Below are 15,311 nucleotides of genomic sequence, written 5' to 3' on the forward strand. Positions count from 1 at the left end.
GATGATGTTCTTTATTTCATTTGACCAGTCGAATGATGAGGACGTCAGGAATTCATATTCGGAATTTACATAGTTTAATGTTCTTTCCTTCGCTTCCAAAGAACCCTGACTCCAACTCTCTCTCTCTGACTAGCAGACCTAACTGTTCTGCTTCCTCTGCTCAACTGTCGACTCCTGATCTGATGTGTGGTTCCAAAACGTGACCACCTCACGTGGCTAAGCACTGTTTCCAAAACACACTTCTGCAAACAAAGAATTCTCAACTAGCCTATTTTTTTAACCTAATCTATTGTTTGCAGTATATTTTTAATTTGTGTTGTTCATTCTTTTTAGCTGACCTTTTTAATTCAGTTTTCATAAAAGAATGAACGATTAATTCTTTTTACAATACAAAAAATATCTAACTATTTTATGTGGAATTTAACAATTGCGAAATTCTAACATTAGAATTTCTGATGCTATTTCTGAACCTTGCTTACAAGGTTCGAGTCTCGGCTTATCCTAATCTCATTTTCTACTTACTTAATGTTCTTCTTATTTACAGGAAAAGGGGGCAGCCCTTTTTCCTGTAACATTTTGTCCAGTGAACTGGAGTTGGATCAATCGTCTAACATTCTTCATATTCTCTAATAGCTGACATCATATCAGTTTTGGTAATCCTTCGGCAAGCTAGCCAAAATACACTGTACATCAGATGCTCTTATGTACGTTCATAATCTGACTACTTGGCATTTCATCACTCCTTCTGGCACAGGTAAGAGGTACAGGCTCTTTTACGGATTTTATCCTTTTTGAGCCACCTTTGTGATACCCCAGTCATGGGGTCCACCAAGTTTTGGCTCTATGGGATCAGAGCAATATCTATGGACAGGTCATACTCTTCTGCCAGCGATGTTATCCTTTCCAATCACATCAGATCAACATTTTGCTGATGGCCATTGTGCATATTCTGGTCTTTTTGGTCAGCATGTCCACTAGTCAGTGAATTACGCTTACTGAGTCCATTTTAAAGTGTATGACTTTGCACTTCCATTGTTACATCAGATTGATACCCTTCAGTGCTGCATTGAGTTTTAAGACAAATCTTCCTTCAGCTATAATGTTGAGATAGCTTTGAGGGTTTTTTTGTTTTGGTCATCTACTTTTTCCTTTCTTCTTCTTCTGAAACGAACGGCACATGGGAATCTTTGTGACTCTAAAACAAATAAGGTCCACACAAGAAAATGTCCAGTCTTTTATGTCCTTTAGTTATACATTCTACGTTATACTATTCCGATACCGATTCCCCCAAATGTTCTGCTTTTTCCAATTCCAGATTCGAATTCCGATTAATAAAACCATAAAATAAAACTGATATGGATTAAAAATGGAAAGGTGGAAGACCTAAAACTCAACGTTTCATCCTCCATCAAGTGAATAGAAGCGTTCTTTTCATGTCATGGATGCACCACGTATTTACAGTATTATACAACCTATATTCTTACTACACTTCAGTATTTCATTTAAATTATATATACGAGGGGCGTGCAATAAGTAATGACCCTGACCGACTTCATGTTGTCTGAGCTAGCTGAAATTGTGCATGTGCAATGATTTATATTTCTATGGATTATGTGGCAAATTACAGCTCTGAACTAATTGTGGTTTCTGTTTTACAGGTGTTTGAACTGAGTCAGGTGTGAAATGGAATCTGTTGAATTTCGAGCAGTGATCCGGTTTTTGTATTTGAAAGAACACACACCACAGGAGACTTTTGATGAAATGAAAGAAACTTATGGTGATAATGCCCCATCATATGACCTTGTGAAACGCTGGCATCATGAAGTCAAACATGGCCGGAAGTCTGTGGAAACAGCTCCCAGACCTGGTCGCCCCCCTTCTGCCATTGATGAGGCATCTGTCCATAAAGTTGAGGCTGCAATTTTGGAAGATCGGCGCATTACTATTGGCCAAATATCTCAAGATGTCAAGATTAGTACAGGGTCTGTGGAAACTACCATTCATGACCATTTGCATATGCATAAGATGTCTGCCAGATGGATTCCCAGGTTGCTCACACCATTCCAGAAGCGAGAAGCAAGTGTTCAAGGATGAATTTGGAGATGTGCCAAGAAGATGAGTCAAAGTTTTTCAAAAGACTGATTACACAGGATGAAAGCTAGGTCCATCACTATGATCTAGAGACCAAAGCCCAGTCAATGCAGTGGAGGTACTTGGACTCACCACCTCCAAAGAAGGCAAGGGTGCAACCCTCCGTTGGCAAGGTCATGCTCACAGTCTTCTGGGACCAGGATGGAGTAGTGATGACAAATTTCCTGGCAAAGGGTATCACAATTATAGAAGCCTATTAAGCTTCACTTTTGAGGAAATTAAGGGAAGCTATCAAAATCAAGAGGCGGGGCAAGATCAGCAAAGATACCCTCCTCCTGCAGGACAACGCTCCGGTCCACAACTCGCATGTCGCCAGATCAGAAGCACGGGCATGTGGTTATGAAATCTTCCCCATCGCCCCTACTCTCCTGACCTTGCACCCTCTGACTTTCACCTCTTCCCAGCCAATGCATAACTTTGGGTGGTTCCTATGTAGAGAAAGACTAATAACTGTTCCAAGTTTCGTTGCTCTACTACTATGGGAAGTGGATCAGAGGCATTACTTATTACATGCCCCTCGTATATATATATATATATATATATATATATATATATATATATATATATATATATATGAGAGATAGATAGATAGATAGATAGAGAGAGAGAGAGAGAGAGAGAGAGAGAGTCAATAAAACAAGAAAACGACAGATTTATTTGTTTATTCAATAAGGATGATACATAAATTAGGGGTGTAGATAAGTGAGAACTCTTTATATTATGGTATTTCGAAGCCTAATTCTTCTCATCAGAAGAGAATATACAAGGTAGCATAATGGGGATGCAATGTCTAGCGAAATTTACATTAGGAGCGAAACAATTGTGCAGCGAGAGATAAAATATAGAGACTGTTTAGGAAAGGAATGGGAGAACTAAAATGATTTGTGATATAGGAGGAATATAGATTTTATTATATAATGAGGGTAGGTGTATACCACGTATGCGATGGTGGGTTCAATATATGTATGCAATATGTGTAACTAAACTCTCGAGAATAATATAGAATGAAAGTAGATGCTTATTTAATCCTATATCTTAATGGGAAGAGGTTTACTTGAAATGAGGAATTTGTGCTAGGTCCGTATATGTTAATAGCGTATCAGAATTACAAGTTAATATTTAAATATATATAAATAATATAAATAATATTAAATATGTATAATATAAATATATATAAATAATATTTTAATAATATTTTAAATATATATAAATAATATTTTAATAATATTTTATAAATATATATAATAATATTTATAAATATATATATAATATGTAATATTTATATTAAATATACGTAAATAATATAAGTAAATAATATTTTAATAATATTTTAAATATATATAATATAAATATATATAAATAATATTTTAATATTATAAATAATATTTTAATAATATAAATAATCAATATAATAAAATAATAACGGTAAGGAGAGAAATTATAAAGGATAGATATAATAATCATTATTTAATAAGGTAGAGGATAAACAAATGGTAGAATAAGGGAGTAAAAAATACAAAGGGACATGGGATAAAAAAAGTATAAATAGTATAAAATTATAAAGTAATCATAAAGATAAAAGAAGTTCCAAGATATTAAATATAAAAAATAAAAAGTAAATATAAAAAATATATAAAAAGTATGAAAAAGCCAAGTAAAAAAAAAAACGAAATAAAATAAAACGAAATACGACAATAAGGGAAAAATTACAGTAAGAGAAAGTTCTTAATAGGCAAGAGAGTAGAGAATTTATCCAAAGTTTTTATGTCCATGTCTTTAAACAGTGGTCTTCAGCTACCTAACTCTCTTTTACTTCAGTTCCGAACCGTGCCACTATTATATTCCCAGCATTTATAAATAACCAAGGATTATTCCTAGAAGTAATACTTGGATTTTTTTTGTGGATACATAACTTAAACTTATGAACATTTACATCATCCACCACGGGCCAGTTTATTTCTACTCCGGACGTAAGAAATTTGGAATCACAAACTAAATGTGTTAATTCTTATATAGGTTATAAACTAAAAAAACGTATATAAGAATTAACACATGATTAATATTTAATTATAAACCCCTCTCTTATTATATACACTCCTACTACTTTGAATTCCAACGTCCTCTCGCTTCCACTCCCCCTTCTTTTCTAACTCCCCTTCATCTACGATTTTTCCATTCTTATTTGATTTCATAACTTAGTCCATCTATGAATTCTGACGATGCTAGTTGGATATTTCCTCTCTTTGAGGATCTTCCTCTAGCTGAAACAATATGTAAACTCATTCTGGACTCACAGTAATAAATTTCCTATATATATATATATATATATATATATATATATATATATATATATATATATTATGTACGTTTTTGCTGACTTTCTCATATAGATTAAGATTTGCTCTATTAATCCACTTTGACTAATATGATATGACTTAAAATCGGAGTTTTTTATAATCAAATAAGATTTGAAATCATTTTTTATTCAGAGTTGGTCACGTTTGCATATTTCTTCCGTTCTGTGAATTTGCATATCCTGCAAATATGTTTGTGATTTTCTTATGCCTGTTCTAAAAACTAATGGACAATTCAAAAGCTGGACGCTATTGCTTTCATAGAAGCCGCCGCATTTTTATTTTTTTTTTTTGAATTGCTATTCTCCACTGGTTTATTTAGCAGAATTTAGCACACCCCTCTCACCAGATTTCTTTCACGCTTTATTCAATGCTAATATTTAGACGCACTCCACGATTAATGTCAGACAGCAAAATGTCCAATTAGACGTTTCATTTGCTTTAAAATTTGAGTATTTGAAGAAATTGATTGAATTTCTCACCTTCTCTTTTATACAATTCTTCCCTCTTTAATTCAAATTTGCCGCCTTTGAGTCATTCGTTTTTAGATTTTGTTTTTGATGCTTTCCTGTGATGGGGAGGGGGTAGGTTCCATGGTTTGCTTTTCTTCTTTTGTTATCCTATGTTTCCTTCTTTGAACTTTTTCTTTGCTCTTCCAACCCTTCTTAATCTTTCCTTTTTATATTTCATTCTTTTTCTATTTCTTTTTTCTTCGTTTTTCTTTTATTACTTCTTCTATTTCTTATTTTCACTTCTTTTCTGTTTATCTTCTGTGTGTGTGTGTTTTTCTATTTTTTCGTCTTTTAATTCCTTTTCTCCCGTTTCGCACGTCTTCTATTTTTAATTTACGTTTTGTTCCTTTGTCTTTTTTCTTTTATTCTGTTCGTCTCCAATTATTTTTTCTCTTCTTCCATTACTTTTTCGTTTTCTTTCTTGTGCTATTTTTTGTGTTTTGTCCTCTTCTATTTCTTCTTCTTCTTCTTCTTCTTCTTCTTCTTCTTCTATTCCTTTTGTATTTCTCTTCTGTTTCTATTTCTTTTTCTTTCTTTTTTATTTCTTCCATTTTCTTGTCTTCTATTTCTTTATTCTTTTATTTTATTCATCTTCTAAATTTCTTTAGCTTCTATTCGTTCTTCATTTCTTTCTTCCATTTCTTTCTTCTATTTCTTTTTATTTTATTTTGTTTGAAGTTTTTCTTTCTCTTTTATCATCTATTTTTCTTCTATTTTTCTATTCTGATTTGTTTTCAATTTCTTGTTTCCGTTTCCTGTTTCTTTTTCTTTTCATTCTTTCCACAACTTTTTTACTTCTTATAATTCTCTTTCCATTTCTTCTTCTTCTTCTTCTTCTTCTTCTTCATTTCTTTCTTTTTCCTTTTATTCTCCTTTTATGTTTTCTATTATCATTATTTCCTTTTTCTTCTTCCTAACTCATTATTCCCACATTATTCTTTGTCCTTATTTTCCTTTTCTTTTTATTCAATTTTTTTCATGTTTTCCTTATATTTTCTATCTTTGTTCTGCTTTAGCCAGATTTTCATTCATCCATCCTTCACTTAATCAATCTTCATCACTTCCTCTAGTGTTTTCCAGATTTAATCTTCCTCTGAGTTCACTTGCTCTAAGCCTGTCTTTAAGACTTACATCCATCCTATCATTCTCGTTTTATTTCATTCCATACAACGCGTGTCCTCAACCTTCACTGGTGAAGTTTCATTTACATACATGATCACACTGCGTACGCATGCTGTTCCCTTAGTCGGGAATGGTAACACTCTGCTGGTTAGTAATGGCAGAATTTGCCAGAACTTGTTCTATGTAATTCTACACTAATACCTGCTACACTCTGTGCTCCAATGGTATCGCTAAGATAAAAAAAAAAAACTTTTAACTCATTAAGTCTGTTATCCACACATATTTTCTCTACATCTTTGTATTCGTTCCTGCTCTTATTTCCTTGCTTCCCCAAGAGAGTAGAGTTAAATATAAGGTCGGTTTTCAATGGGGGGAAAATTCCAGCTCCACAAATAAGAGCCCTCATTTCAGCTCCACAAATAAGAGCACTCATAAAAAATTTACACACAATTGTAAAGGTGCCTGCATGTGAAATTTTTATAGGAAGAGTTGCGCAATCTCTAACCACACCTCTCCTGAGTCGGCATTGTTAAATACCAGTGGCAAGTGGAGGTTCAGGAAGACTGCAAATAATTCTGAGGTAAGCAGAGAGCACATACAGTGCTTAGAACTCCCAACTGATCACTTATCTGGTACTAGCCAGGCTCAACATTGCTTAACTTTGGTGATCTGACGAGAACGGGTGTGTCAACGTGATTATACCATGTACACGCACGCACACACACACACACACACACACACACACACACACACACACATATGCAATGATGTATGCTTAGAGGAATGATGCAGACCACAGGCTTTCAATTGTTATATATATAGGTACATGCAAAATGAATGCCGATGCTCAAAATGTATAAACATTTTGACTCTTCCCTTTACTTAAAAATTCATAAAAAATCAGGAAATTAACCAATTTTAATGAAATTTTCAGTATTTTTCAAATAATGATCACAGAATATAATGAATGCATTATTTTTCTTTAAATCTTAGTAGAAATGTATTATTTTGTTTAAACAAAAAATAACTTTACTAAAGTTATGGTTTTCAGTAGTAAGAAAAAAAGAATGAATTTGATTTTTTTTTATGAAAATAAAGCATTGTAAATTTTAACAATTAAAAAAAAATAGTTAATTTTTAAAGGAAAATAACGAAAAAAATCCCCTCAACTTCGTATTAATAAATTCAATATAACTCGAAGAAAAATTAATTTCTCAAACTACCAATATTACCTTTGAATTAAGCATTGTTTTTTTTTTAATATTTTAACACAAAAAAATCATAATTGCAAAAAATATTCCTACTTATTTTTTTTAAATTACAGGTTTCACATAATTTTTATATGTAAGATTTTAATATTTTACTTGTTTGCATGAATGTGAAACTTTTGGCGTAACATAATTTTTATATAATTTTGAACAATAACTAAAAAAAAATTAATTTAAAAACAGAAACAGAAAAATAATTAAATTAAACAATGATAAAAATGATACAAACGTTCAGGATAGGAATGTACTGATGCATGTCTGGGGAAAAAAGGAAAACTAGCACCTTCTCCTTCTTTTGAATTACATGATGTCATTTTTAGAGAGCCTTTTGACTGGTTGAAATTTTGGTATATCCGTGTTTCCAAAACTTCCATTTGTTGTGATTTTGCGAAAGGCAAAATCCCTCGCTTTTTGAGCTTATTAAGCGATTTTTTGTACAAACAAGGTGTTTTTTTAATTCAATACCATAGGACTTTGCTTTACTGATTATCTTTGAAATAGACCCAGAAAATGAATATAAATCTTTTAAAGGATTTTTACAATGAATTTATTTAACTTCAAAATTTACAAATATTTTTTTTTCATTTTGGAACTCAACTTTAGTCCTTAATCTTTTAAATACAATCAAAAAGTAGTCAGAAACTTAAAAAAACTCATGATAAATCAGCTTTCAAAACTAGGCCTCCCTATCTTTATTCGTCCATTTTTGCTCGTACCTAGTAAATATATAGTAAAGAGAAAATACCATACAAGAAATCGACTGACGTCTTTGAAATAGTAATATATTTTCGATACCAGGTCTCATACAGTAATTATCAGTCACTTGAGACTTTGCAAATGTAATGTTCAAACAATTTATAGGACTTCATGATCTGTCAGTTTTTTTATAATCACTGAAACCATTAAGCCAGTATAAGATAAGATTGCTGCACTTAATTATTGATTATTTAGCAATAAGCTAACCCCTTCTCGAAGGGAGAAGGCAAAGCCTGGGCAGGGTGGACGTCCTATAACTGCAAAAAGACTGACATGCCTCAGCCAAAAGGAAAAAGTCCTCTCAACAATGGCTTAGACTGGTGACTTTAATGCAGAAGAAGAAAAACGGTTGCCTTACACTAAATGAAACTAAATACTTTGAAAATATTAACTTTCAGCTAAATATTTTATCAAAATGACTGGATTCAGTAATAAATTGTCTAAAAGGGGCTGATATGTCGCAAAGCAAAAAATCGAATTTTACTTTTTATCTATTCTTCCTACCGCTACCCTATACTTTAAATTTTCTTCATTTTTTTTCATTTCATATATACTTTTACTTTTATCGAATCCAAAAAAATGTCTTGAGGTATTTGTAAATTCCTGTGATGCTTTTCATGGTTTTTAATTCCAAATAGTTTTTATCTACGACTTCTTTTCCTTTCCTTTTCTTTTTCTTTTCTTTTTTTCAGTTCTTCCTCTTTGATTCGTTCTCCCTTTTTTATTCTTTCCTCTTCCTTCTTTAGTTCTTCCTCTTCCTTTTCCGGTTCCTTCTTTTCCATCTTTGATTCCTCTTCCTCCCACTTCTCTTTCTGTTCTTCCGCCTCCTTCCCCACTTCTCCTTGTTGTATTCCTTTTTCAGCCCTCCCTATCCATGTTTGATTAATTTTCCATTTTTCTTCTTTGATTCTTTCTTTCTTTGCTTTTTTTGGGTCCCTCTTTTTCTCTGTCTTTTCCTTCTTTAATTCCCACCCCTAAACCCTTTTTGATCCCTTCTTCTCTACCTTATTTGTTTTTACCTCTGTCCCTTTTTGGATTGTTTTTTTTTGTTTTTTAATTTGATTCCGCCTTCTTTAATTTCCCTTCCCTCGGCAGCATTCTTTTTTGATTCCTCCTCCTCCTCCTTCTTTATTCCTTCTTCTTATCCATCTTTGATTCCTTACCCTTCCGCCATCTTCTCAATTTTCTTCTTCCTCTCTCTTACCTTTCTTTTCTTTTTTCTTTCTTTTCCTTTTTCTTTCTTTTCTGTATTTACTCCTCTTACTTCTCTTCCTCTTCTCATCCTTTAATTGATTTTTCTTCCTTTTTTGATCGCTCTTCCTCCTCATCCATATTCATTTCTTCTTCTTTGATTGCTTCCTCGTCAGCTTGTCTTGATTCCGCTATCTTGTCCATTTTTAATCCCCCCCTTCTTTTCTTTTTCCATTCTTTTTTTCTTTTTTCCTTTTCTCTTTTTAAATCTTATTCTCTCCTTTAATCCATCTTTTTTTCTATTCATCTTTTATTCCTCCTTTTTTTGGATTGCACCTTTTCTTTTCCTATTTTGATTCCTCCACTTTGTTCCAACCTCCTTTTAACTCTTTCAGTATTCCTTCTTGTTTTTTTTATTTTTAGATTACTTCTTTTTTCGTATTTTCGTTCACTCTTCCTTGATTTCCTCTCCTGAGTCTTCTTTGATTCTAACATGTTTTCCTTTTTTATTCTTCTTTTGTTTTTCTTTTCCCTCCTTTTTCCTTTTCTGTTTTATCTTTCTTTAATTCCTCATTATTTACAACTCCCTGGTTTCTTTTCTCCCCCGCTCCGTCTTTAATCACTTTTTACTTCTGTTGAATCAATAATATATTTGAAAAGCAAAATATTTATTCCCTAATGATTTTCATCCAAATATTGTTATAAAGTTGAATTATTGCTCGAGACATTTTTTTGATTCAGCATTTTTTTTTTCTTTTTCTTATATGGATTTCTTTCTCATACGTCCATTACTTTTCATAATCTTGTTTCGCTGATTCAAAATGAACTTAAGATTGAATTGTTCAAATCGGTCAATCATCTGCTCCACAGCGATGAATCAGTTAGGCTCAAATATTGCAATTTAAGCTTGGCTGCTTAAAGGTTCCTACTTTATTAGTATGTAATCAAACTTGCAAAGACACTGATCGAAGTCTGAATATCAGTGTATGCTTACTGCTGAATAGCCACTATGGAAAGTTTTGATGACGAAAGTTTACAAGAAATGAAACGAAAGAATGGGATGGACATGGAAGAATGTTTACTCTTCTATAATACACCTGCATTCTCCCAAAATATAACAACTGATTAATTTTTGACAAACACATTGTTTGCTCATGACAAATTCTTTTTCTCGTGGAAATCTTGATTTTTCAATTTAACTTCTATTTCATATTTTTGCTTCTCAATGCTATGAAATTTTGTTTCACCAGTCGGTTTCATTCGATTTTTTTTACAATAATTCCGACCTATCTGACTCTCAGAAAACAGTCATATGTATAGGGAGTGGATGTAACTTTTACTCACCAACAAAAATTTACTACCAATCTCCCATCAATCACCGGGATATATAACTATACTTTGGTACTTCTGCAGTTTTTGGATCATGGAACTTTTTGATAAGATTTTCAAGTTCAATTCAAATATCTGGAAATTAGTGTTCTCGAATCCATGGAATGAATAACAGTAAAACTTAAGACAAGTTTGTTTTATGATTTGTGAAAAAGATATGTAAAATTTATGACAGCTGATGTGTTACTTTTAAACCAAGGCTATAAAGTCAGATATAAACGATATTCGACTCTAATTTAGCATCCAACTTATAGGATTTCAAAATATTCGATGCTAACTCTGATTTCTTATTTTAAAGTCTTCCAATATTCAGAGTATCTGTTGATTCCTCACAAGAAAACATTAAAAAACACCCGATTCACACTTCCAGCATTCCTATGAGTGAGAATAATAAAAAAAAAGACCTAACTCCGATCTTGAGAATTAAAAAAATATCCAACGCCGGGAATTCAAACAAATATTCAATTAAAATTATTTACTTTAAAGTCTTCGAATATTCAGATTGTCTGTTCATTCTGCTAAAACGTCTGACCCCGATTCTGCAACCATGATTCCAACTTCTTATCTAATACCTATGGCGAATTGGTTTTCACCTCCTTCCCATAGCGGAAAATAGGATTTGAAAAGCTAGCACTCTATGGGAAGTGTATTTTGGCCAATTAAAATAATACTTAGGCAGCCCCATCGGCATTCCTCAGAAATAGTGACCCAGGTCATTAGCAATAAAATCTAATCCTTTTTCAAAGGGCGAGAAGGTAAATTATAACAAGGTGGAAATTCCAAAACTGCTCAGAACCATACACGAGACCAGCAAAGAACAAGCTATCCTCAACAATAACACAAACTTTTCCGGTTTAATTTTGGTGTGAACTAAACACGAAGGGGAGTAAACATGTAGATTTCCGTGAGTTGAAGATGGACATATGTGACTTTGACATCACTCTACAATAAAAGGAAAAAAATTCTTTAACTTTTCAAGTAGTAAAGGATCAAGAACAAAATTGGTCTCTCTCTCTCTCTCTCTCTTTCTGATCTTCATGGAATGCTAAGGGATGTTTAGAAATTAGTGTTTAAGAATTCACTTAATAAAGAACAATAAAATTTGAAATCATTTAGTCTTGTGCGTTTCATTTAAATGGCAATGATAACAGTGAAGCCTATTCTGTTACTGGGGCTTGGGAAATCGAACTAGAGGTCTATGCAATTATATATGCTTTCAATTTTAAATGTCTTTGTGTTGATGAGTATTTTACTAAAAACTGGGTTGACCAAAAAGTGCATTTGTTTTTTTGTTTTTTTTAAGGGGATATTAATATAGCTCGTTTTACATATTCAATCAAAAAATCTTACAGATGTCTGCGATTTGTTTCGTTATCAAACGGCACTCTTATTCAATTAGGGGTTTCACTTAGTCACTGCCAGTCATATATACTACTTCTTAATTGGAATTCATTTTTGAGATGAGCATTATATATATTAATTTATTTTTATTCACAACGTCTCGGCCAACTATTCCTCTGGCCTTCGTCAGGTGGTAAGCGTAACGGATAGGAACTTCGAATCTCCTAACTGCATTCTCAGCATTCTGAGAATGCAGTTAGGAGATTCGAAGTTCCTATCTATAAACAAACCAATAAAAGATGAAAAACAACAACTAATAAAGATGAGAATAATAGTCCGAAATAAAAATAAATTAATACTGCCAGTCATATTTGACCAGCCATCTCTCGGGCATCTCTCACTAAAAAATTTCCTTTTCAAAATCGAGCAAACCATTTCTTACATGTCCGTTCTGTAACAGCATTTACCCTAGACACATGACATATATCTTTTTCTTTAGCTTTTTTTTTTCTGTTTCTGTTGTAAAAAAAAACATAAGACTTTAAATATAAGCAAAGGTGTAAGAACTCCTCGGTGTAGAGGCTTATTGCACACTAACATCAACATATTCGTTACATCAAGTGCAAGACTTGAAGAATAAGAATATGAAACGATCTTTAGTAGACCAGAAAGATGACATTCAAAAACAAGCTTTCAAACTTCAAATATATCCTAATGTGAAGAAATGTATATCATACTTATAAAATTTTCCATGGAAGACAATAGAAGTGGTCTCAAATCTCTACGTTACTCTCTACCTGTTGAATATCTACATGCCGCCATCACATCTAAGTGATCTATGGAGGACAAACTTCCTTAAAACTTTAAATACGTATGTCTGATTTTAATGAAAGTGAAACCCTATTTATAAGATTCTAATTTAGCGAGTTTTTTTCAAAATGTCAGCCTTTTCTAACTCTATTAGAGATGAGAAGGGGCAGTAAGAAAAAAAGAAATATATTAATCCTTCTATTCCGAGTAACTTAAAAACAATCTTTCATCTTGGGCAGCATGTCTCCTTATAAACGTTGGGCTTCTATCAATAGTCGCTCCCACCCTGCAAAAGTTTAGAAAAAAATTACTCATCCATCTACAACAACTGTCAACAATAGGTAAGAAGACCAAAAATAAAATTTAAAAAAAACGAAAAATAAACACTGGATAGACCAATGCACGTACTGCTCTGGCTCACACTAGAGAAATAAGTGCCCTGCATATTATAAGAATTGTACAAATTGTGAGAAAAGGACATTTCGCTCGGATGTGCCGAACGAAATAGGAAAAAATTGTAGTGTCGGAAAAACCGATAATTCAGACCACATGGAGTCACAATACAATACAATGGACGCCATATTGAAAAAGAAAATACACGCGTTACGGACAGATAAATATAAAATAAAATTACAAGTAAACGAGACATCTGTAAACTTCAAAATTGACACCGGGGCAGAAATAAATGTAATTCTAGTGAAAATATATAACAATAAAGCCCACATCGAAATTAATACATCAGTAAGACTAACTGCATAAAATAGTACGGAAAATACCAGTAACTGGCAGCTGCATCGTACAATTACAAAATAAAAAATGTCAAAATAAACCCACACTGTATTGTAGCGGATACTAATGCAAATGCAGTTACTGATGTGGAAACATGGGAAAAACTAGGATGATTAGAAAGGATACACGAATTAAACAAAATAGACAGAAAAAGATAGAAAAATAAGAAGATTGTTTTGGGGACAAGGGCAAATTACCAATCACTCATCATATGGCAGGCTAAGACTATGTTTAAACCGCAGAGATATGAAGAAATCTATAGAAAGGGAACATTTTATATTACCCACTGCCGAATAAATATTTGCAGAAATTAACAATCCGCAATATTTCACAAAACTGGACGCATCAAATGGATATTCGCACATACCTGTCGACGGACAAAGCTGAAAACTGCTAACATTTAATTCGCCATTTGGTCGTTATTCATTTAATCGCCACCATATGGGTTACATAGTGCATCGGAAGTTTTTCAAGTACAATAAAATAATAGAATATATAAAAGGAACAAAGAATTCCGGGCATGATATAATAATATGGCCAGAAAACTTAGAAGAACATATCAAAATTCTCGAACAAATACTCAGACAACTATGGAAAGTAGGTTTGAAATTTAATAAATCAAAATACGAATTTGCAACAAAGCAACTGACGTACTTAGGTCACCTAATCATCCATCAAGGAATAAAACCAGACTCTTCTAAAATAATGGCTACTATATAAATACCTCTCCCGGAGGAGAAAAAGATATTGGACGATTTTGGGGGAAAGACGAGCTGCTTGTGTAAATTCATACTAAATTATTCGAATTAACTACACCGTTAAGAGTACTCCTAGACAACGAAACACTCTGGTCGTTCGATAAACCTCAGAGAGAAGTAGCGAAGAAATTGAAACAAATAATAAGTTCACCAATTCTACAATTTTATGATCCAATTAGAGAAATAAAAGTCACCACTAATGCTAGTAACAAAGGTTTATGTACAGTTTTACAACTAAAAAGACACCGAGTTACCAGTATCATGCGCATCACGTACGATGACTCCTGCAGAAGAGAATTATAGTCCTATTGAATTAGAAACACCCCGTATAGTGTTTGCCTGTAAAAAGTTTCACCAATTCGTTTATGGGATATATTTTCTCATTGAAGATGATTATAAACCGTTGAGGCAGATTTAAAAAAAAATCAATTACGAAAAGCTTTCCAAGAATACATATTTTTATTAGCGCTGCAGAAATATGAATTTAAGGTGATATATATCCCGGGTTGTGAATCAGTAATTGCAGATGCATTGTTAGGTGCATATCCAAAGGATACTACACAAGAGATAGCAGATACAGAAATGGATAAATATATTCATATAATTCTGAAACAGAATCCAATGAGCGATCAAAAACTCGACGTATACCGAGAGGAAACTGGAAAAGATCCAGCGGTACGGATGTTGATGAAATATGCAAAATCAACTTGGCCAGATGTACAACTTAAAATAGCGCTATGCATGCCAGCTCGTGATGAGATATCGGTTATGAAGGGGCTAGTATTAAAAAGCACACCAATAGTAGTTCCAAACGCTTTAAGAAAAGATGCCCCACTAAAGATTTATACTGGACATATAAGGATAGAAAAG

The 15,311-nt window shown here is 32.8% G+C and overlaps 1 protein-coding gene across 1 annotated transcript in view; it reads left to right on the plus strand.

Moving 5' to 3' along the window:
* The window catches only part of LOC145291517 (uncharacterized), a 251,017-nt gene that overhangs the window by 47,754 nt on the left and 187,952 nt on the right, over positions 1-15,311 (plus strand). The window lies entirely within an intron of this gene.

Source organism: Euprymna scolopes, chromosome 12, assembly GCF_053919585.1.
Source record: "Euprymna scolopes isolate OS-2025 chromosome 12, ASM5391958v1, whole genome shotgun sequence".
NCBI classification, from domain to species: domain Eukaryota; kingdom Metazoa; phylum Mollusca; class Cephalopoda; order Sepiida; family Sepiolidae; genus Euprymna; species Euprymna scolopes.